The sequence below is a fragment of the Canis lupus genome, chromosome 23 (genome assembly GCF_048164855.1).
Source record: "Canis lupus baileyi chromosome 23, mCanLup2.hap1, whole genome shotgun sequence".
Lineage (NCBI taxonomy): Eukaryota > Metazoa > Chordata > Mammalia > Carnivora > Canidae > Canis > Canis lupus.
This window is the reverse complement of record NC_132860.1, coordinates 43,085,055-43,109,638: the sequence shown is the minus strand read 5'-3', so window position 1 is coordinate 43,109,638 and position 24,584 is coordinate 43,085,055. Positions and strand designations below refer to the sequence as shown.

At 39.3% G+C, this 24,584-nt stretch overlaps 1 long non-coding RNA gene across 2 annotated transcripts; it reads left to right on the top strand.

The window, feature by feature from the left end:
• The first annotated feature begins 212 nt into the window (after window positions 1-212).
• LOC140615601 (uncharacterized) lies at window positions 213-24,367 on the top strand. Of its 2 annotated transcripts, none has more exons than XR_012016098.1 (3): window positions 213-368; window positions 17,196-17,255; window positions 24,217-24,367. It is a non-coding gene; the product is annotated as an uncharacterized lncRNA (long non-coding RNA). The 2 variants fall into 2 exon arrangements; XR_012016097.1 differs by lacking the exon at window positions 213-368 and adding an exon at window positions 3,855-3,992.
• Window positions 24,368-24,584: the final 217 nt, after the last annotated feature.

The window sequence follows — 24,584 nt, the reverse complement described above, 5'->3', positions numbered from 1 at the left end:
TGTGGGGGTATAGCTTAACATGTGTGAGAGGTATAGCTTAATTTGTTCCTGTAACCAGACAGTTTCTTTAATGTGCCACTCTGTTGGAGAGTGTCAGAAAAATCATTTCAATCTGGGAGTCAAACTCTAAAATTTTCCCTGAATTTTGTTACATCCCAGAGAGTTGATTTCATAGCAAAGCATTATGACACAAGGCCCACTGGGTCCTCTTTGTCATGTAGTTATACAGGCCTCCTCTGAGACCCCTATTGTTCCATCCAGGGCTTGGTGTGAGGTACAAAGAAGAGTCCCTAGAGACATCTGTTTACATCTACCTGGCAACTTTCAGTCTGGCCACTAGCGTTGCCACATTCCAGCTACTCTTAGAGGTATGCATGTCATTCTTCTAGACTGTGTTTGAGGTCTAGGCAAGTCTCTGAGGTTCTCTAAGTCCTATCTATAAGAACTTTTCTAGGCATCATGGAGTTATCCTACTTTCCATCTATTCAGTTCTTTACAGCACATGCCACCTCCCGGAGCTGGTCTTGAGCTCCTCCCCCTGGGACACACAAAACGATGACTCCCTTTTCATTTCTGACATTTTTTCCTTTCAGTAGGGCATCCTTGAGACTAAAGGCTAGGTCAAGCTGATTTGTTTATATATATAAAAATATTTTATATCTTTACATACTATTTATATATACATATATAAAATTATTTATATATTATTTATAAATGTATATATATTTTTATATGTACCTTTTCAAGTGCCTAAGCTTTTAATGCATAAAAATCAAAGAAGAGGCTCCCTCCTCTCTCTCCTTCTCCCCTTCTCTGTTCTTGGGACTGTCACAGTCATTTCCTAAGTCCTTGAAAACAGCTTGACAGCTGGAATGGTGAAACAGGCCAAATGGAAAAAAAAAAAAGAAATAGAAATCAGGAAAAATAGTTATTTTAAAAATTATTATATTACTGCAGCATTTATTTTTAGTAGAATATCATTTTAAACACATGGAGTTAGAAATCATTTCAAGAGACCAATTATTATAGCCTCTTACCAAATGCTGGGATCATCTCTACGTAAAAGCAATGGTCTGTGGTGAGAGTTTACTGTGCTTTCTTGACTGAAGTTTTAATATGTTGGGATTGAAGCTTTCCTATTCTTGATAATTTAGTGCAGTCTTGCACATTGTTGCCCGATTAAACATTACATAAATGTCATCATGTAATTCCTGTTTTAAAATGCTCCTTGGAACTTATACTTTTTCAGAATATCTTAGTTGGATAAGTACAAACATTTAAAATTGGTTCTCTAGTTTTTTACCTTTTCTCCTTTAACCATTATAAATTCTGTTATTAGAGTAAGCTATCTATTCTCCCTCTGGCATTCAAGGATTCCCGTGAAGCCCTCCATGTTTTAGTCCCTGTGCAGTAAAGAATTAACTAAGGAGCTCTGAGTTTCTCAAATCTGTACATACTAAAGAAAGGACTGGCACTTGACAGTGTCTTGAAGATAACCCCTAAGTCCTTAGATTATCCTGCCTGACAAGAGTGTTTTTATGTATCTGTGGATCTTGCACAGATAGTGTGTGCTAAGAGTGTGATTTATGGTGGGTGCTTTGGGCCATGCTCTCTATCTCTGGAGAGGCTGAAAACTGGGTATTAAGGTCATCAGAAAGGTGCCGTAGGCCTATGTGACTGACCCTCAATAAAAACCATGGATATCAGAGATCCCTGGGTGGCTCAGCGGTTTGGTGCCTACCTTTGGCCCAGGGTGTGATCCTGGAGTCCCGGGATCAAGTCCCAAGTCAGGCTCCCTGCATGGAGCCTGCTTCTCCCTCTGCCTGTGTCTCTGCCTCTCTCTCTGTCTCTGTCGCTCATGAATAAATAAATAAAATCTTTATATTAAAAAAAAAAAACATGGATATCAGAGCATGAGTGAGCTTCCCTGGTTGGTCATACTCCATACCTGTTGTCACACATTGCTACTGGCAGAATTAAGTGCTGTCCCTAGGACTCCATTGGGAGAGGACAATGGGAAGTTTGTACCTTGTCTCTCCTGGACTCTGCCCCATGTACTTGCTAAGATTTGCTGATTTTAGTCTGTATCCTTTTGTTGAAATAAACAGAAATCATGAGTTAAACCAACTTTTCTGAGTTCTTCTAAGCAAACTACTGAAACTGAAAGTGGCTTGGGGATTCCTGAGACATTCCCCACCTGTCTTTCTAGCCTTGACTCTCACCCCTTGTTCTAGGTACTGAACTTTTCAGCCAAATATAATAACAGTTTACCTTTTGGCATGCTGGTTCTGAGCCCAAGTATTTGTTTATTCTATTTCTTTTCCATAGAATCCACCTAATGCTTGTCATTCAATGAGCGAAGGCAGAAGAATTGCCAGGTGGTCTAGCTCAAATCCTAGGTTGCTCTATATTCTTAGACTTTTGAATTCTGGTAGATTCTCTCATGGCCCTGCTAGTATTCAGTATTCAGTTTAAATATTAATTTAAGGTGTTCTAGTCAAGCTTCCAAACCTCTACCAATTTCTCTTTAATGTTTTGAATTCAAAGTCTCTTCTTCCTTTCCTTTTGTACAGCTTAAATGAATGTGAATTCTGTCCAAGTAGCCTCCATTACTTCAGATTAGCAAATGGCATTCTTCTGACACCATGAAGGATTTTGTCATCCTCATCTCAGATCCATACACATAACAACTATTTTTAAAAGCCAGAAGTTTTAGACGGTTGGAAGAGGAGGGAAAAAGTCTCAGATCTAGCAACATCTCTGGCTATGCAAATCTGAATTCTGCACATGCTATTCCCCTGGGCAACAAAATACAGGCATACATCTCTGCATAGATTTTTTTTTCTGGTAAATAGAATCTTAAGTATTCCCTATACAACTATGAATAATTGAGTGTTGAAAATTTTTATGCTTTATTAAAATGTATCTTCATAGGAAAGATGTACAATTTTCTCTTACAGGAAATCCCAATTGTTGGTAATGAGATATAATAACAACATATCAAAGGCAAGCATGTAAATAATTTGCATTTCTAAGTAGCAGAACCTGAAAATGTGCAGGTTTACATTGGATATTCTTTAAGATCTTACATAAGGAAATTGCATAAATTATCCATTGCTTTGTAGAAGCAGATGAGCTATGGCACTAGTGCATAAAGGATAAAAGAGTGGTTGGTTGGCCTTTACTGCTGAGGTCTGGGCTAGAATAGAGCTTCTCTTATGTAGGCATCTGCATTTTGGTTTATGCTGTGAGAAGCCTTCTATTGTTCTAGAGCAGCTTTTGTTCATGGAATAGTCCCAGTTCTGGTAAAATTTGAAGCAATAAGGTGGAAATGCTTCTGGTTTTAAGTGGCACCGCGAACTCAAATGTGGATCTCAGAGGCCCGACCTTGGAATTCATAATAAGAAGTTTCTTAGTCTTCTGTCCCCTGGAGGGCCATTTCTATGATATCCACTCTCCTTGCCTACTTACATTACTTAGGAAGTGAAGTAGAATTTTTTAGAGAAATCTCATTTCCTCTCTCAAATCTTCCCAAAAGATTTGAAACTTGTGTGGTAGTTTCAAGTCTAGGAGTCAAGAGGCCTAGTTTTGAAACTTGACTCTACCATTTATAGCTATGTAGCCTTAGGCAAGTAATTAAAATATTAATCCTCAGTGTCCTCATCTATAAAATGGGAAATAATAACTAACCAGCCTGCTTCACAAAGCTGTTGTGAATATCAGCTATAACAATGGAAATACTCTTCAATATTAAGCCATATATATAAATGCAAGGTCTCTCTTTTCTATTTTTTTATTTCTTCTAAGTATTATTAGACTCTTTCTTCACCACCCAGTATGTGCAAGGTGTAATCACAGACTACAACATGAGGATGCTGTTGATATATCATTGCTGTCTCTGTCCAGCCCCTAGCCTGCTGTGCTATGCTGCTTAGAGACAGGGACCACACTGCTTCTGGTGTTGGGCCAACACCGGTTAATGCCTGAGGAAGGTAAGCAGGAACTCCCAGAGGAAATCCATCTCCAGGATTCAAATAGCATTTAACCTAGAGCTCTGCAAGTGCACTTCTCAGGGAGCATTTTACTTTCATGGGTTCAACCTGACTGTTTTGTTTTTTCTATTTTTAGATCCCTCTTCCAAATAATATTTCTTTTGACAGATCAAAGCTGGAAAGAAACGGCAGCTCTGGGACCAAAGAGAAGACCATATTTCTGATTGGAGGCGGCATATGTGTGGGGAATATAAAGATGAAAAGACAGGGCATTTCCTCAAGGAGTTTATAGTCTAGTTATGAAATAGATATGCAGTTAAGCAAGGCAAAGATAATCACTACATAAGGACCAAATATACCACATGCAGAGTAAGGATGGGGCTAGGGGTGGGGATAGGTGGGAGAAATACAAAATGGGCCTTCGTAGGGTGAGGGAGGAAATACAGGAAAGGCTTTTGGGGAGAGGAAGATTGGAACAAGGATATACAGATGCTTGCTCTGGAATGTCCAATAAAAGTTGTGGAATTCCTTGAGAGGAAAAGCCCTACTCTATTAAAAACTTGATGAAGCAAAGGTAGTAGTGAATGAAGAGATTGAACTGAATTCCTCCCACTGATTGTGGAGAGGAAGCAAATAGGCAAAGGCTCTCAGAGCACAGATTCTCTGAACTGGCAGAGACAGAGCTTGAGAGTGATGGGGGTTGTACTATTCCTGGGACCATTGCCAAGGGAAAGCTTTGTTGTCTCATTCTTTTTAAAGGAATATTCTCTGCTTTCTTCCATTGATAAGTCTCTGTATACCTTTAGCTAAACATGGCTTTAAGTAGCACTGAAGGCATTTTATGTGTATGAGTAAGAAGAAAGAATGAGTGTACATGTGTGTGCATGCATGTTTGTACCAACTTAAGGTGGCAGAGGCAGGAATGATGCTAGAAAATGTCATTTGCAAACTAATTTGCTATTCAGTATTCATCAGTATTTATTAAGCACTAACTGTATACTAGGTATGTTGATAAGCTCTAGGGAATATAGTAATGTTTAAGGCAGACATGATCTATGTCTTCGTTGAGTTTATAGTCTAGATGGTAAATTCTAACAGGATTTCATGACCTATTCAGCAATTGTCTGGTGGGCTAAACTAAAAGTTACATTTTCATAAAAAATCCTATTTCTTTGCACTGAGATGGAGCATTAAAAATTTAGGTTAAATCATAAAGATGATCAGCACAGCAAGCTGCACCAAGATGCATAGTAATTGAGGCCACAGGGAAAGTTTAAAATGCCATTGATTTATTGTGCATACAGGCATCCCTAGCCTCTGATATGATAAGAAGACAAAGTGGAGGCAGGCTGTAAGATGATGAGGCAAGTCACATTCCATGGGAAAACAAGGAGCTCCTCAGAGACTATGACCTGAACATGCACAGCTGCTTAGTGTTAGGCAGTTGGGTGAAATGTAGATTTGGATAAGGATGGTGATACAGATGAGAGGAATAAGAGCCCAGAGAGTCCTGAAAACTTTTTTTCACCAACAGTTGTATGGAATCCTGACATAGTGGTATTTCCAGCTCTTTGGAGAGATGAGATGGGTATTTTTTGGTCAAGGTGTTCTATTAAAACATAGAGTTATGTATTATCTAGGCTAGGAGGGAGGGGGCTACTGAGCTGATTTTATGTTGCTTCAGAGAGATGGAGACAAAAAAAGCAAAAGACAGATCCCTGGGTCTTTCATTTATAGTCTCACAGGGATTCAGGCACCATAGATTCATGGCCATAGCAGTTAAAACTGTGAGGTTTTTGTTTTTGTTTTTAAGAGTATGTATGTATGTATGTATGTATGTATGCATGTATGTATGTATGTATGCATGTATGTATGTATTTATTTATTTATGAGAGAGAAGGAGAGAGGGTGCCCATGAGGAGGGGAGAGGGGCAGAGGAAGAGGAAGAAGCAGGATCCCTGCTGAGCAGGGAGCCCAACACGGGACCTTATCCTGGGACCCCAGGATCATGACCTGAGCCAAAGGCAGACACTTAACCTACTGAGCCTCCTAGGTGCCCCAGAACTGTGAGTTTTATAACTTCCTTGTCCTAGTTATTTTGTATTATCCCCTATATATTTCCCCATAGCCACTGGCAATAATAACTCTGCATTTTGCCTCAGAGATAACAAGGATATTAAAAGACCCTCTGTAGCCATGGTTCTGCCCCACCCCACCACACCCTTGAAGGGGAACAGGTAGTGGCTACCTTGAGAAGAAGGGAAATCTTGTATCCTTGAGTCCTTTGCATGGAAGAATTTGCATTGGACACTGGCTGGGTCTAGGCTGAGCCTGTGTAAAAACCCTGAAGGTAGGTTATACTTGGTTCCAGATTGTATTTTCTTTCTTCTTTAACAATTTTGTATGTTTGTATGCTTTAATTTAACTTTTGCTCTGTGCTCTCAATGAGCCCATATCTATCCTATGCTTTCTTTTATCCTGTTCTGTACTTTGGGGAGGCTGACAATACATATTATCATGCAGGCTCTTTGCTGTCTGCATTCCAGTTGGGTTTGGGTATGGAAGGCAGTAACTGGAGATTAAAGTGTGAGAGGAGAGAGGTCAAAACATTTACTCCCTACTTTCACATCCTTTGTGCTCTGGGCCACAGCTTGTGGCAGTGACATGTCCCTCCAGGACTATATCTCCTGCCAGGTGGCTCAGTTCCATGGCTCCAGGTTTCACTGGACCTTGTTAATATTATTTCCTCCCTTTACCTTTTCAGATGTAGAAGTGGTGGTGGCCAATTCTTTTCACTTTTGATAGTTTCCATGTTCTCTACCCACCTTGCTGGTTCTTTTCATTTTGCTCATGCCTCTGTAGATTATTTCTTTATTAAAGTCTGAGTGGGATGCTGTTTCCTGCCAGGATCCTGAGGAATGTAGTTTTAAAGCTACTTAAAGTTAGGCACTATATATAATCATTGTTTTGAACGTTTTTAAAAAATTAAATATTCTGGGTTTAATCAAGTTCTGGACACTGAAGATATTAATAGGTTCTTTATTTTCAACTTCCTACCACATTTTATCTGAGAGAATGTCCAATTAGTTCTATTCTAAAATATATTTAAACCTATCATATTCTTCTATCTCTACTGCTATATCCTATCTCAAATGGTATTTAATCTGGATTCTGCAATAGCCAGTCACTTCCACCTCGTTCCTCTGCTTCTTCCCTTGGGCCATATAGTCTACTCTGTAGACAGAAGTCAGAGTGATCCTTTAAACATTTGAATCAGATCATGCTACTCTCTGTTCAAATGTCTCCAGTGGCTTTCCATTGCATTAAAACGAAAATCCAAAGTCATTATCTTGGGTGATGAGACTCTGCCTATAGTCTGGCCCTTGCTTACCTCCTGGAGTTCATCTACCTATACTCTCTCGTCATAAGGCCTTGTGGCTCTGTCTTCCTTGAATATGACAAGCCTATTTCCCCCTTAAGTCAGAATCTCCACATGGTGTTCCTCTGCCCCAGACCATGGTTGGCTCCTTCTGGTCATTCAGATCTCAAGTCAGACTTTTTCAGATTATTTCTCTGGCTATTCAAATATGGCACCTGAGTCAGTCTCCAGAACCTTATGTCATTTTATTTTTTTCATGGAACTCATCTCCATTTGAAATTATAGTCTTTACTTACTTCCTTGCTTAGAGTCTGACTAATACCTTGTCTCCTCAGTGTGTGGGAGTGTATAGGAGTGCCTTAGCCCATGGTAAGTGCTCAACACACACACACACACACACACACACACACACAGGAAAGATTTACTGATCAGAATTCTAAATTCTTTACATGGATTATTTCATTTAATCCTCACAACGACCTCATTCATCAAGAGCTATTATTATTCTTATTTTACAAATGAAGAAACTGAAACACAGTGAGGTTGGATAACTTGCCAAAGGACATAACCAATTAGGAAGTAGCGGAGACAGAATTTGAAATCTCGCCATCTGGCTCTTAGTCCCATGCTCTTAAACTGCTTAACTGTACAGCATCCTAACATTTGTTCAATAAATTAATGAACACTTCCCATCAACTTCTTCCGTTTCTCACTTGGACTTTAGAAAGGAAGAAGCTATCTAATTTTTAAATGTGGGAGCCTGCCCAACCTCATGCTGAGGGGTTTTCTACCCCTGAAAAAAGGATACTATGAGCCCAGGACAGCAAAAGAAGCACAAATCTCTTTCTGGAATACAGCCGCTTTGGGGAAAATTCCCAAAGAGCCCAGAAGTGCTGAGCCTGTAGACTGCCAGAAATGTGGGCTGGAAATTCCCTGCAAGAATATATATTTTTTGAACCCATTTTTCCATCATTCATTAATTCAGAACACATTGAATAAGTCTATTTATTGCACTAAACACTTGGGATACAGAGATGAGTGAGAGAAGGTGCCAGCCCTATATAAGCTTCTGGGCTAATGAAACATCAACTGTATTTCTAGACACATGTTCTGCTTGTTAAACCATTTTTCTTGAATCTATTAAAAATATGAAAATAGACCAGATGTTATCTGACTGACTCTGTACCTGGACTGATGATGATGGAACCTTGTCAGAATGTCAGAAGCTGGTCTTAGATTCATTCAGACTTGGCCTCCAAAGGCTGTTTTCACAGTCTTGGGTGCATCATCGAAGGGGCTTCTCTTACAGCTCCCTTTGGATGACTATGCCATGGTTGCCACCCATTTGAAAGTACTTGTCAGCTTTTCAAAACTGCCTTTTCTTCTCCCAGCCTTAGTCCCATTTTGACATGCAACACTCCAGCAGAGGCTTCTCCTCATTAGGGCCCATGTTGTTCCCATGCTCATCTTCATCTTTATTCTCCCTTGGCACCAGATGAATTACCTATGTCAAACACATCTCCTTTTCTTGCAGTTCAGTCACTCCCATCCCTCGATTGTTTCAGTTCCTGTTTTCCAGTGCCCCTTGTTTGTCTACTTCAGTCAATTACCCAAGCCCTTGAAAGCCACCCTCGTGCTACCACATGGCAGCTCCGTGTAGGGATCACCTTGCAGCCATGTGTGGTAATGTGACTTAAAATACAGCCAAGAAATGCACTCTGTTTTTTATTCTGCTCACTGTACCATAAGCTTATGTTGAAGTGTCTAAATATCACCTTCCTCTTCTTTTTTTTTTTTTTTTCTCCCCTTCCTGCTGGTCTTGTGCTTTCCAGGTTTCTCCCTGGAAATTTAAATAGCCGTGTTTCAGGTTCTTTTCCTCCAGCTGGATTAGCTTTCAGGTCTCCATGCTGAGGCTCATTTGGTAATTTCCTGCCCATATTTCTAAGCTGTGCAGCTCCTTTATGTTACTTGCTGGTCCTTAGTGGTTTTTCTATGCCTTTCATTTTAGCTTGATCTGCAAATTTAATTAGTGGGCTGCATGTCCTTCCATTTTAAAGTGTACATAAGATAAAGGCAGTTTTCTGCAACAGCAGGTGGATAATAGAAACAAGGAAGGAGGGAGTTTGTACGTAAACAGTTCTCTGTAAAATAAGGAGGCGGAGGAGGATGAAAGAAGATGTGGAAGACATGACACAACAGCTGGGAATGTGACCTTATTGTAGTAAATGCCCCCCCTCCAAGTTTGCCAGGCTGTTCTGCACATATGGTGTGGTAGCACCTAACTGGGACAGTTTCAAAAGCAGAAACACAAAGGGCGATTGAGGTGAAGGAGTGAGATCGCAGTTCAGGAAAAGGCCAAGGGAGATGCAGTTCCAAATATGAATGATTTCTGCAATTTAATCTCTAGGAATAAACTCCACATCTGCCTCAGGTCAGGTTTCTGGGAAACAGACTATGTGATGAAATTTTACTGGGGAGTGCTCTTAGAAACACCACCTGTGAGGGAGTGAAGGCAGCAGGCCTGGGCAGGAGGAGCCAGACTGTCCTGCAGGTTCAGCAAGGCTTCAACTGATTCCCATGAGCTTCTCGAGAGCTGGGTGCCCCTTTGGAAGAGTAGCACTTTGAGGCAAGGGTCTCAGCCTTTCTATCCTACCAGGGGCCAGTTATTGTACCTAAAGGAAAGGGGGATAAACGAGTGGGGCTCCTGTTTTCTGGGGAAGGTAATTTGCAGAAAAAGATTCAGCTGAGTCATCATGGCCAATTCTATCAGCATCTGGGAGCATGGGAGCTCCAATCCTGGAGAAGTCTGGGTGGCGCACGACCAGTACAGCTGTGTGTAAGACCATGCCAGCCCTCTCTGACAGTTAGGATTCCTGAGCTTTTCTTGTTCAGCAGGCACCTTCCCTCCTTTGCCTTCTGTGACTCAGCTGTCGAGCTTCAATCTCTCTCTCTCTTTAAAGACTTTATTTATTTATTCATGAGAGACAGAGAGAGAGAGGCAGAGACACAGGCAGAGAGAGAAGCAGGCTCCATGTGGGAAGCACGATGTGAGACCTGATTCTGGGAATCCGGGATCACATCCTGAGTCAAAGGCAGATGCTCAACTGTTGAGCCACCTACACATCCCTGTCTAGCTCCTCTTAACTGCTTCTTCTCTCTTTTCTGGTTCTTTATTTCCTTCCCATTTGCTTTTTAAATATAGACACATTCATTCATTCCATCAATGAGTAATTATTTAAGTGCTCCTTTTGTTCTAGATTTCCCCTAATGCACTGTTTTTAATCCTTGTTTCACCATTCTCTCTCCCTGGACAATCTTGTCCACTCAGGTTTGGCCTTTTTCTTCCCCTCCCATGATTTCCAACTCTTAAAGTCAAGCTTTAGTTTTACCTTCTAAACAATCCAATTTCTAACTCTTGGCTGGGGTGCCTCACACTGAGTGTCCAGTAATGAAGTCAGTAGCATCATACGATCCAAACATATCTCATTCAGTGAAACATCATGGAGCCAGCCTCTCAAGGATAGTATCCCTGGGGTGGTCCCAAACCTTGCTACTCAAAGTATGGGACTAATGAACAAGAAGTTTGTTAGAAATACAGTCTTTGTCTCCACTCAGACCTACTGAATGAGAATCTGCATTTTAACAAGACCAATGATTCACAAACATATCAAAGTTTGAGAGCCGTAGATCTAAAACTCTCTTCTCCTTCAAACTCCAGATCATTTTTGTGTGTGTGTATTTCTTTATTGGAGTTCAATTTGCCAAAATATAGCATAACACCCAGGGCTCATCCCGTCAAGTGCCCCCGTGTGCCCATCACCCAGCCACCTAATCCCCCGCCTACCTCCCCTTTCACTACCCCTTGTTTGTTTCCCAGAGTTAGGAGTCTCTCATGGTTTTTCACCCTCTCTGTTATATCCCATTCATTTTCTCTCTTTTCCCCTTTAATCCCTTTCACAATTTTTTATATTCTCCGAATGACTGAGACCATATAATGTTTGTCCTTCTCCGATTGACTTACTTCACTCAGCATAATATCCTCCAGTTCTATCCACGTTGAAGCAAATGGTGGGTATTTGTCATTTTAATGGTTGAATAATATTCCATTGTATATATTGACCACATCTTCTTTATCCATTCATCAAACTCCAGATCTAATGAATAACTAGTTCAATCTATTTTGTCTTTTAATCCCTCTTTCAGTGATATCACAGTAACCTCCTAAGTGATCTTACTGCTCTCAGTCTTGCTCCTGTAATTGATCCTTTCTACTGATGTATACCTATCCTAAAACATATCATGTCCTCTTGCACAAACTTTCAACTGCTTCCACTGCCTAGAGGGCAAATTTCAAAGTTCTAGTGTGGTGCGTGTTCTCACTTTTCTGTTTTTACCTTCCACTGCCCCCTTCTACCTACCCATGCTCTAACTTTATCGGTCTGCTCCTATCTGAATGCACATTCACAGCCTTGTGGCATCCCTTGTGCTGTTTCTTCTGAAACATCCTGTTGCCTTCCACTTAGCCTATTGAAATCTTACTTAGGCTTTAAGATCCAACTTATCCAACTTAAATGCTCTGTCTTCCAAGAGTCCCTCAAGCTTCCTGCCTGAGCTAATCTCAAAACATGTTAGTTATCTCTGTTTTGCCACACTTTCATTATGCTTTGTGTGAAGCCTAAATCTTAGTATCTAGGAAAAGGCTAAGCACATTGTGTGTGTGTGTGTGTGTGTGTGTGTGGTTAGTTATATAGTTACATATAATAAATCCATGAATGAAATAAATAGACATCTGCCATCAGCAATTTTTTTTACATACTTTAATCTGTTTGGAAAATTTAGTATCTCATGGATTTGCCAACCATGGTATCTAGACTTTCTGAAACAATCCTATTGCAGTACATTTTCTAATTTTCCTATAAGTATATATTTTTATATTTGACTACCAACTTAAAAGTCTGGTCCTCACTTTCCTGGTCTCTAAACTGTATCACTTAGCCACCTATGAAACAGGCTTTGAGGGTGCAGCAGGGTTCCATGTAGTGAGTGATGGATTATACTGAGTATCCCAAAGCAGGTTCATCTGAGATTTCCCGATGGTTCTCCACAAGCCTGGCTGCTTGCCTTAACATTTACACATCATGCCCTCTTCTCTCTTTCCATGCCTTCCCTGGCTTCCTACTGCCAGAGTGGAAGGAGAGAGATCTATTTCCCTTTGCTAACTCTGTCTGAAGTGACAGAGTTGATCAATGAGTTGCTGTGCCTGTCCGGGAAAGCCAGTTTCATTGTCCTCCTGTGGCTGGGCTGACAGCATTTAGCCTTTTATGAACTGAACAGTGAAGCACTCTTTGGAGCTCAGTTTCACCCGTTTATGGTGGATTCCAGCTGTATTTTTTATATCTACTGTTGTTATATTGTTGCCAGTGGTATTAATCTCTGGCTAGTTTATTTGCTGTGGATTTATAATGACTTTACAACATAAAAATAAAAAAAGAAAGAAAGCAATAGAACAAACTTTAGATAGTGAGGACATTCAAATGAAAGGGTGAAAATACTAGAGGCTAATTAAGGCCTATTATAGCTTTACAAGCTTGGCTCTGAGGCAGTTGTCCTCCTGAAAAGGGGGACCTGTTTGGACCATCATACTTTCCATACTTGTTAAAGATGAAGTATTATTGCTGTAGCAGGAGAAAGGCTCATTCCTGGGATATGAATACTGTTACAGCAATCCTCACATTAGAATTAAAACAGTTGAATAACATGGAGTGAGGGGACCTCTTTGACTTGATATCTATTTGATTTTTTTTTTAAATATCAGTAAATACAAAGTTAAAGGGGTTGAAAAATCTTCACAAGGACCTACAATTTCATCTTAGGACAGTGTCCATATTCTTAAACTCTATGTTGAATGATTCCATAGCAAAGTGTGTACTCCAGATTCCTCCACGCTTGACAGACACTGTAATTTTCTTGGCACATATGTTTTGCCTAAAACTAGAATGCATTTGTCAAAGCAAGAAGATACCTGTGATAAGTGCCATGAAAATAATTAGGTAGATAATCTCTTTTTGATAGGTGAGCCATTAAAAAATTAAATTTAAAAATATATCCAGACTTCAACCTAATTAACACATTTTATTGAAATACTTTAAAATTATTTTATGAAGGGCAGCCTGGGTGGCTTAGCGGTTTAGCACTGCCTTCAGCCCAGGGCCTGATCCTGGAGACCGGGGATCGAGTCCCACCTCCGGCTCCCTGCATGGAGCCTGCTTCTCCCTCTGCCTGTGGCTCTGCCGCTCTCTCTGTATCTCTCATTAATAAATAAATAAAATCCTTTAAAAAAAGAATTTCAAATAAAAAATATTTTATGAAAAATTGGAATAGACAAATAAACCTTAGTGGGGAGGAAACTTATTTCCTGTACCTCTACATTTGTCTTTCTCCTGATGAGCAGCCCAGCTGTTAAGACCTTCATATATGGAAAAGATTCTTCTTATTATAGAGGGATTAAAAACAGGATTGAAATCCTTGAGAACCTGAAGACAAGTTTTTCAACTGCCTGCAAACTCCTACTAAATCTTTTTATTTTAAATTGAAGTATAATTGACATACAGTATTATATTAGTTTCAGGTATACAACACAGTGATTCAACTTTGTATACATTATGAAATGCTCACCATAATAAGTATAGTTACAATTTGTTACCATGCAAAGTTACAATATTATTGTCTGTATTCCCTATGCGGTACTTTAAATTACTGACTTATTTATTTTATAACTGGAAGTTTATACCTCTTAATCCCCTTCTATTTTTCCATCCATCCCTCTACCCTTTCCCTTTTGGCAATCACCATTTATGAGTCTGTTTCCATTTTGTTTTGTTTATTCATTTGTTTTGTTTTTTAGATTCCATGTGTAAGTGAAATCATATGGTATGTGTCTTTCTGTTTCTGACTCCTTTCATTTAGCGTAATACTCTCTAGATCCATCCCTGTTTTTATAAATGGCAAAATCTCATTCCTTTTTATGGCTGAGTAGTATTCCAGTGTGCTTATATGTACATGTACCCATTTTTTCTCTATCCATGTATCTGTTGATGGACACTTAGGTTGCTCCCTATTAATTCTTTAAGGGTCAGATTTGTCTCTTCTTCAATGAAGATTTTTTGATCAGTTTTATCTTTTTTGCCAGCACCAGGCAGAACTGATTACTCTCTTTGTTATGCTGTTACCCTTTTTAATTCCTCTTCTATGGTCCTTTCACAGTATAGAACAGTAATTCAGTTAAGTGTGTCATTCCTATGAGATAGTAAGCTGCATGTGGTAGCACCATCGTCGTCATCATATTTGTCTCATCTTCATCACCACCTCACCATAGCTGACATTTATTGAATGCTTACTCTGAGACAGCATTATTCTAAACAACTATATGAATAAACTCATTTCAGCCTCACAGTAATTCAATGAGATAGGTACTTTCTAAAATCCTTATTTTAAGGTGAGAAAAATGAAACCTACAGATGTAGAGTGAGTATTATTCACCTTGATAACCTCATTTTCTAGCACTCTGCTAACACAGAGCAGGCACTCAATATTTTTTGGATGAATGTCTTCTTAGATAACTTCTACCAGTTTGTTGTTGAGATCTAAAATGATCTATAACGTTTGAATATAAAGATTATGTCTTTAAAAAGTTCCTGCTTGTTCAATTCAAATTTAATTCAACAAATACATTTAATTTCCTTACTTGTTGATTTGATTCTTGTTGATAAAGATGGCCTAAAAACTCCCTAGGAGATGCATGTGTAAAATGGCAAAGACTGTAGGGGAACTATCAGGTTGAACCCTCTCAGGATTTTGGACTCAGTGCACATGTACTATCCTGCCAATTTCTTCCAAACACTTTCATATTCATGTCTGTGACCTTGCTCAGTGACTGACTTATTTGTTCATTCAACAAACCCTTACTGAGCTTAGACATAGTGCTATCCCAGAAAGAATAGCTGCTCTCAAAATACTTGTATTTTGGGAACCCCGGGTGGCTCAGTGTTTTAGCACCACCTTCAGCCCAGGGCGTGATCCTGGAATCCTGGGATTGAGTCCCACGTCAGGCTTCCTGCATCGAGCCTGCTTCTCCCTCTGCCTGTGTCTCTGCCTCTCTCTCTCTTTCTGTGTGTCTCTCAAGAATGAATAAATAAAATTTAAAAAAATAAAAAACCAAAATACTTGTATTTTAATGGAGATAGGTAGATATGGAGAGGATAGAGGTTGATAAATATCACTAGATAGGTTAATGAAAAAGCAAAAAGTAGTTACCTATCTTCGTCTTATAAGAGTTTGGAGAAGGCCTCCTTCTATATTAAATGGATAGGAAAATCAATGAATAGGAAACAAAGAGAATGTGAGAAGAGTATCCCAGGAATAGGCATGTATAAAGATATTGAGGAAAAATATGTTTGGGGCTATGTAAAAATTTCAGTATGACTTGGACATATAGTATGATTACAGATGAGTATCTTGAGTTCCAACAACCTAAAGGCAATGAAGAGGTATCAGTATGTTGTAAGGAAAGCATAAAGGCAAGATTTTAACTTAGAATATGCTGGCTATAAGTTCATATTTTTATCCTGCATGTACTTACCCAGCATTTACTATATATCAAAGCACAATAGTATTTAAAATTTGGATGAATTGGAAAGACACTGTTGTGGAGGCAGGGAGGTCAGTTTAGGAGAATGTTGGAATAAAGATTGAGAAGGCACAAATAAAAGAAGTAAAATTTATTTATAGTCAGTCCATTTATCTGATATCCCTCCCCTCCCCCCATGGCTCCATGACTGCCTAGAAAATATTACGGACGTAAGAGATTACTATTCAGTATATTTAGACTTACCATTAATTTAAGAGTTCTGTTTGCTAATGTACCCATGGAAGCCATGTTTGTTTATCTGAATGATACCTACTAACTAGCCTGGCAAATGGTTTAGTGGGAAGAGTAAATGCTTTGGAAGCAGACAGATATGGGTTCAAATTGCTGGTTTGCTACTTTTTAACTGAATGAATTGTGAGCAGCTGTCCCATGTAGGTTCTTAAACTATGCAGTCCTATTCCTTTTATTTCCCCCTGGAAATCTCACACTGACATGGCTCCTATTTCTGCTTCCATTGTAAGATGGCACTACTCTAGGCTGGTACCATTAAAACAGGGTCAAGACCAGAGAACAAGCACAAAGAATTAATGATAACTCAGCTAATTAGAGTAAAGCCTATTCTTTGAAGGCTAAGCTCCTTGGTCAAAATTTTTGCTTTAGAAGATACCCAAAGTGTGAACCTGAAGGCCATCTCTTTGATTATGTGGTCGATTATCATAATAAGAATTTATCTAGTACAATCAACTTTTTGCTGCTGTGATTCAGGTAGTGTACTAAACAATTTAACTAATCTCATTCAATTCTCACCATAAGAACATGGAGGTAGTTTTGTATTTATTTTGCATATGAAAAAGCTGAAGATCAGGAAGGTGGAGGGATGTGCCCCCAAACCATTAAGAGAGCTGAACCCCACCCCTAAGCTCTGAAGCCCATGTTCCCTCCAGGACACACTAGGTCCTTCCTCTTATAAGAAGCTTTCAAGACACTGAGAAGAAACTGTGAAGTAAAATGACATCCATCCCTGTCCTAAGGGAATGTATAATATAGTATAATACAAAAATACCTATGATAACTAGCAACACATCTATAGGTGTCACTGTGTGTTTATCTGATACAGACTGATCCTGTGGATGTCAGTCTAACTTATCCTCATTCTAAGGAAATTCCTTATTCCCAGGAACTTAACACTATTACCCTAACATCTACCCAGTGAGCTTTTCAGAAGACAGCAGAGGTGGTAAGTGTGCCAAATCATCCATTGGCCGTCTCAACTGAAGAGTGGAATTAGTGCCACGGTAGCAATTTGGAAAATGAAAAGGCTCTGAACAAGTTAACTGCCCAGCCTACATAGGGTTCCATGTGCTGAGCCAGAGGGTCTAGACTGATCAGTGACTCCAGATCAGCTTTCAGACTATTGAAGTGAGTAGTCTCTGGGCAGTTTCTACAGTGGCTCCTGTGGGAGGTTTGGCCAGCCTGATTTGGTTGACCAAGTGGTATAATTAGCCAGGAATGTTCAGAAGTAAATATTATTGAAGGGGAAATAAAACCCTTACCCATGGGCTGCCTCTATCTCAGAAATGGCAGAGACTGCTCCTGGAATGGCCAAATAGACCCCAAAAAATGATAGACAAGTCACTCTAGATGAGAATGTAAAGTTAGAAACAGATTCAGTTTCTGTCTGTAGGGTTGGCCACTGGTCAATTTGCCTCTTCGCAACCTCTGGTTTACATTAGAAGGGATTTTCCTTAAATACTTCTGGCTCCTCTCCACTCCTTTATTCACTCAGCACTCTGGGGAGGGCCAATGCCTAATCTGACTAGGAAATATGTGAAAAATAAAGCTCAGCTCATCAACTCCTCTTGGGAACAAGTGCCCACAGGGAGTTGCGGTTCTTCATTGCCCTTCCATTCAGCAAATCCTACCTGCATGGTCTGGGACTCAGAGGAGGGTATAGAGAGGAAGGAGCCTGACTTGTAGGTATAGTATTAAGAAGCCTGTTTTACTCTAATACTGGGTTAAATCTCTCCCTTAGCCATTACTAGTCATAAAGGGATATTTTGACCACTGTCTTTCACTCATTTCTTAATTCGTTCAGATCTTAGGTTAAGGTAGAGAATCATTGATTATCCTGCTCTGTTCAGAGATCTTAACACACCCATGAAAATGAAAATGTAGTAAATCAGATTATTAAGTTGCTGCAGAAGACGGAAAGTGGAGGAGTACAGAGGTCCATGTGATCTTTGTTTCTATCCAGCATAGAAACTCTGGAAAAGGGCTATGCCTTCAGCAGGCAAGTTTATCTCAGGCATGTGGAGAAGCTCCTGACTCCATTGGTTACATGACCAGAGGAAGAGATTACCAAAGAATGTCTTTCCACAGCTGCCCTTGAAAGTCTTATATATGTATGTGGGGAATTAACTATAGGTAGTCATCATAATCAGAATAAAATTAGTTGAGGTGATTAATCACTCACAAAGCCTGCACAGGTTCTGGTGTAAGGTGTGCCAATTGTACTAACTTCCTCAGGCCAACAGAGCACTTATTACTTCAGAGACGACCTTAGTGTCTATGGTAAAGAAGTGAAACAGAGCTCTAGTGTTAGAGGATCTCATGTTCATTTCATGCAAAGGATCCTAAATAGCAATCTGGAATTAATTTGATCTTATTATTTTCTTCACCCCCACCTCATTGTTTCCATCATCCTTCTCACCTAGTTGAGATCAGTGCTTTAGTTTATGAATGTATTTTTTTCCTACTATATTGTAATAAATAACCTAGAATATAAAGATTTTGGAGATCTTGGTAGAGGTGAAAATGGAAGAAAGCAAGATTGAGATCAGGTATTAATGACCACCCATGAGATTTGTTTGATTATGGGGAAGGAGGAGAGTTGCAGATGGAAGGGAGAGTTTGGGCTACTTAGGATTAGTAGGCAGCACTCACAACAGCCACTCTAGCGGCCTCTAGTCCAGTTGCAGAAACAATATACAGGCAGATGTGGGGTTTAGAAGCTTAAGATCAGCTTGAATGTAGCTCCAGCAAGTTTTCTGGATTTTTCTTGTTGCCTTGCTGTGTTTTATTGGGCCATATGCTCATAGAGCAATTTCATGCTGGGGCTCTTGAAAGTGCCATTGATGAAAAGAAAAGTAATTATTTTATACATTCATTCTGTTATTCAACACATATCCTAGTAGTATCTGCTGGGTATCTTCAGTGGACGGGAGATGAAGGGAAAATTGGAAAAGTACATGGTGGCCACAGAGGAGGGCACAGTGCACAATGTCCTGCCTATGTGGTTGCCACTTTATAAATACTGCTCCAGGGTTAACATTCTGTGATTCAATGGATTGAATTAAATTAAACTGACTTGAATTCTCAGTGTGATGGGGGGATAAATAAGAATAACGGATGCCCTCATAGTTCATACAAAGAAAGACATCACATTATTTTATTGTTGGGAGTAATAAAAATTGCCCTAATTCTTCAGTGAGCAAATGACTCTTGAGAGAGGTGGTAGAGGCAGGCAATGGTTTCAAGGAAAAGAGATTTGCAGGAGTTCACTAATGAAGACATGAAAATGTCAAAACACAACTGAAGCATTAAAACATGTCCAAGGGCATGGATTTGTAGAAGTGCCTTCTTTAAGAAAATGCCACAGTATCTCATAGAAATAATCATTACTGGAATATGAAAAATGGCCCCTGGTTATAAATTCACGAATGACTATTTATAATGGCAGGGCCCTGTACATTCTGTCAACTGGCCAAATATTCCTTTAGAAATTTTATGAAGAATTGGCATAAAGAAGGAGGAATAGATACCCTCCTTCTCACTCCTACAACTAAAAAAAAAAAAAAAAAAAAAAAAGTCAACGTTTTTGTTAATGAAGGTCATTTAGCCGTTACCCACTTGAAAGGTAGATTTTTCCAAAAGACATTCCAAATATGGAATCTATCTAGGACTCCACCAGTTCATATGACTTCTGTAGGTGAATTAGGGTACCCCATTTGGAAAGATCATAATTTAGTATTTCTGTGGTGGTTCAATATGTTTCTATGCCACAAAGCATGCCTTAGTGAGTGGGGGATGGGAATGTTAAGCTTCAGTCCTTATGCCCCTGTGGGTGAACACTCTGTGCCGTGACCATTCAACACAGCTGTACAGAAAGCCTTAGAGAGGATAAACCACTCACTAGCTTCTATATTGAAGTGCCAGGCAGAGAATGAGATTCATTGTAAGAGGAGACTACAGTTCTGGGATCCTGTTATGGTTAGGTGGGACAATGTACAGCTTTAATTACTGGGTCCTGTCTTCTTAGAGTGTCACCATGGATATCTTCCCCTTCATTGGTCCCTGAGGGTCTCTGCTGTTCCTGCCAGTCATTCTCCCTGGTCTGACCCACTTCAGTTGTCCTCATCAAAGCTTTGAGGAGGGCAGAGAGAGAGGCTCTGGGGTGCCTCTCTATAAATTCAGAAGAGATTAAGCCATTCTTGGCCAATTCACTCCTTTCTTCAAGCTCTGGATATTCTTGTCAGTAAAATGAAGAGTTTATGTAAATAGTTTTTAAGGCCCATTACAGAACCAAAGTCTGAGCTAAGCAAAGCCACATTTTCTATGATTACTTACTTATATGAAAACTCCCAAATAAAATATAAGCTGCCCACAGAAACACTGGCACATTTGTTAACAATATTTTATTTATTGTGAAATGTGGCAAAGATTTTTTTTTTGCTCCTGTACATTTTTCAAAGTAAACTCTAATTTACTCTAAAAATACAGTTTCTATTTTTGCTTTAATTTATAGTAATCCAAACTAAAAAAAAAAGGCATAGAGTATTTAATTTCCAGTCAATCCTCAGAAGAGCCCACAGTTAACATAGCATGTATAAACATTTCTGTAGATTTTCGGGAGGTAATGTTCACACAGGCCAAAAGTAAGTGAGTGGCAAGCCCTCAGCCTGAGTCATATGTTAGAAAGCTCTGAAATAATAAGTACTAGTTTTTAAATTGCAAGCTCATTCTTTCAAAATGGTTATTTAGAAAAATAAAGAACCGTTGCCATATCAAAATTCAGCAAAACATACATTTTAAAATTTCAGATTAACCACAGAAGATGGGTCAAATGAGTGGCCACCAATTTTAGAGTGAAGGGCTCCCCAAAAGGCAGGTTCCTGATAACTATAATATAAAAAATGTATTTCTCTCTCATCCTAGAAAGTTTAATTTACTGTGCTCTGGATAAAGTCCATAAGGCTCAAAAAACCTTGTCAAATGAGCACATTTTCAGAATAATGCCCTGAGATGCTGAACTCCAATTTGTGCTTGTCTAAGCACAAGTTGTGGGGTGATAAAGATATTCCAGAAATAGGTGATGCTACAAATATTTCCCATTGTCTAAGAAAACTAGCATGTGTTTTTCACAAAAGTAAGATGATCTAGAGGAATTAATATCAAATACAATAAATTATTTACTTGAGATTCTATTCCCTAGGCCCAATTTTGAATAAATGTCTACAGTTTGCCTAGCAGGACCTGGAAAATGTCCCTAAGCAACCATGTTGAATTAATTATATTCTTCCAGCCATAAAGAATTAAGGAAAAAGAGAAACTAAAGCAAAGGGAATTAAAAGGAGAATACTTTTAGCTCAAAAATACCTAAACTATTTTTTTAGTTTCAAGTAGCATTTCTTGGAAAACTAAAAATAAAATTATGGCTTAATGTGCAGGTAACAAATGGTAGCTGTATGTGTGGATAAACCAGGTCATCAGATACTGGGAATCTTTGGTCTTCATAAACTTGGGAGTGGAGGATTTAGACTGGGCCATGGCATGGTTGGCCCTAAGCAGAAGTTCTGTCCCCTTCCACACTCTCTCTTTCTTGAGCTGCTTTTCTCTCTGTCTATTCATCTCCTATGTCCCTTTTCTTGCTTTTAATCTACATGCCTGAGCTCACTCTCCTTGGTTCTCTGATGACTCTTCTCTGAATTTTGTATCCAAGGGACCTGGAAGGAAAAAACCTGATTTGAATTATGGCTTAGTGAAAATCTGTATTTATCTTGTTTTCTGTCCTTCAACGTTCTTTGCTTCAAAGAAGAAATGTCAGCATCTCAAGGGGTCTTCTGTGGCCCCCTGTCTGAAACAGCATCCCCTTCCCCTTACAGTCAGGTCCTTGTGACCAGCATGCAGAGAGCTGACTGGGGAACACCAAAGCCCACTTCCCCACCCAATGGCCTTGCAGGGAAAGAGTGGGAAGAAAGACCCCCTTACTCTACTTTGCCATCTCCTGTCAGAGCCTTTCCCACTGGCCGACCCCAAACGGAAAGAAGTATGTGGAAATGTGTTCAGAGGGGATCTGGAGAGGATGGAGAAGATCTCCCCATGCCTACTTCGCTCTCTCTTTGCCTCATTATACTTGCTTTAGAGCCTCCAGCATCATACTTAATGCTAGCTGTGGTTAGTTTATTATTTTTATGGTAGGAAGGGAACTTGATGAAATATTTAATTCTGAATTCTCTCTAGTTTTCCAGAACCTTGCTTGGCACATTATATGTACTCATTAAGTATTTGTGAAAGAAAGGAAAAAAGGAAAGAATAAAAAAAAAGAAAAGAAAGAAATGAAGGTAGAAGAAAAGAAAAATAAAAAAATAAAATAAGAAAATTTCCATATATGTGTATTTTCCATAATAGATCTCTGGAAGATCTATTCCGTGCCCCTCAACCCTGAACCCCAGTGGTATGTGAAATGATTTTAGGTAGTATGTTGATAACTGCTTTTTATTTTACTTATTATGTAAATTAATGCAAATTATTAGATGACATTTTTCCTCATGATGGATCTTTAAAAGGTATTTAATTATTAGAAACTAAGTTACAGAAAAATATTACATATGTATAACATAAATAAGACAACACTATATAAATAAATGAAGTTTGAGCAAAGGTAGAATGAAATATTCCCCTTAACTCTATGTTTTTAATAAACAAAATTTGGGCCTTTTGTATCTATATACTGTTTAAAGCTGTGCAAATATGTTTCACACTTGCTATGTGTTCTCATGACAACACTAATTGTCAAGTAGTTTAAAAGGCATTTTCCAAGGTCCTGCATTGAGTTGATGATAGATTTGGGAACATGGCTCAAGTGTTCTGATGTGAGAATAGTTCTGTCATGTTTTGCTTAGCAAGGAGCTCCAAGTAGATGAGTACTGGGTGCACCATGGCCATTTCTATAGGATGGAGTGCTAAACACACAAGCTCTGAAGTCAGATCACCCTGGCTCAGTCCCAGCTCCACCTACCATTAGAAGTGACCTTGGCAAATTACTAATCCTTTGTGTGCCCTGGTTTCTTTATCTGCAACATAGTATAATAATAACTCTACTCCTGTTGTTTTGGTGCAAGGACTAAATAAATCAACATAAGCACCTAGAAAAATGTCTAGGACATAGTAAGTGTGCTGGTGTTCTAGTGTGGGAATATCTCTAATCAGTTGGAAGTAGAGCCTACTTCCTTCTATTCTTTACCTCTCCCCGCTGTATGTGCAGAGAAAGACTCATGCAGCATACCATGAACCAAAAATATATCCATTTGAGGTGCCTGGCATTGATTTATAGCTACTGGAGTACTGACAAATACATTTTAATAATTGAACTCTGAGTGAGTGGACATTTCATAGCTGTGGGAGATGACAAGAGAATCTTCTGAAATGATACAAAACGTGCATGTTGTTACTATCAGCTCTGGGATAGTGCAGAAAAATATATTTTGATGGGAGGCATAAAGTAATTCTATTAATAATAATGGGGTCTGCATTTTTACTTTCTCCACTGGGGGCATGCACTTGAATTTATTTGCAATATGGAATATTCTCTCATGTGCCACGCACCTGGTGTTGCCTGAGCTTGCCTAAACCTCGTGTTCTATTACATACAGTTAGGCCATTTTTATGAGTTTGTGTGAATTTACACACTGCTGTCTGTAACCCTTGAGCAGTGTTCCTACCTGCTAGAAATGCTGTTTCCCTCCTCCCACTTTTTAAATAAATATGTATTTATTAACAATTCTTACTCCCAAACTTTTAGTCAACATTGAGGTGAACATACTAAATAAAGTCAATTAGCAGTCTTCCAGCTTTGATATTTACTCGATGATCTTAATAATTCCCACATAGTTTTCAGCTAGTTTTTTTTTTTTTACCAGACTGTGAAGAAGCATGGAATCTTGATGGAGAGATGAGTCCCTCAGAATACCTTCATGTAATTAAGATAGCCTCACTTTTCATTCCTGATTCAAGGGAAAAATGAATAAAGACACAAAAAAAGCAAACGAATAAATAGAAGTTCAATGTCAACTAGGTTGTTCTGAGTGGTCTTCATGCTCAGTAAGGTCTGTGTTGGCCCCGTAAGAGAGCAACAGAGTGGTGTCTTCAAAGAAAGACAGTATCAGGGACGCCTGGCTGGCTCAGCTGTTGAGTGTCTGCCTTTGACCCAGGGCATCATCCTGGAGACCCGGGATCGAGTCCCATGTCGGGCTCCCTGCATGGAGCCTGCGTCTCCCTCTACCTGTGC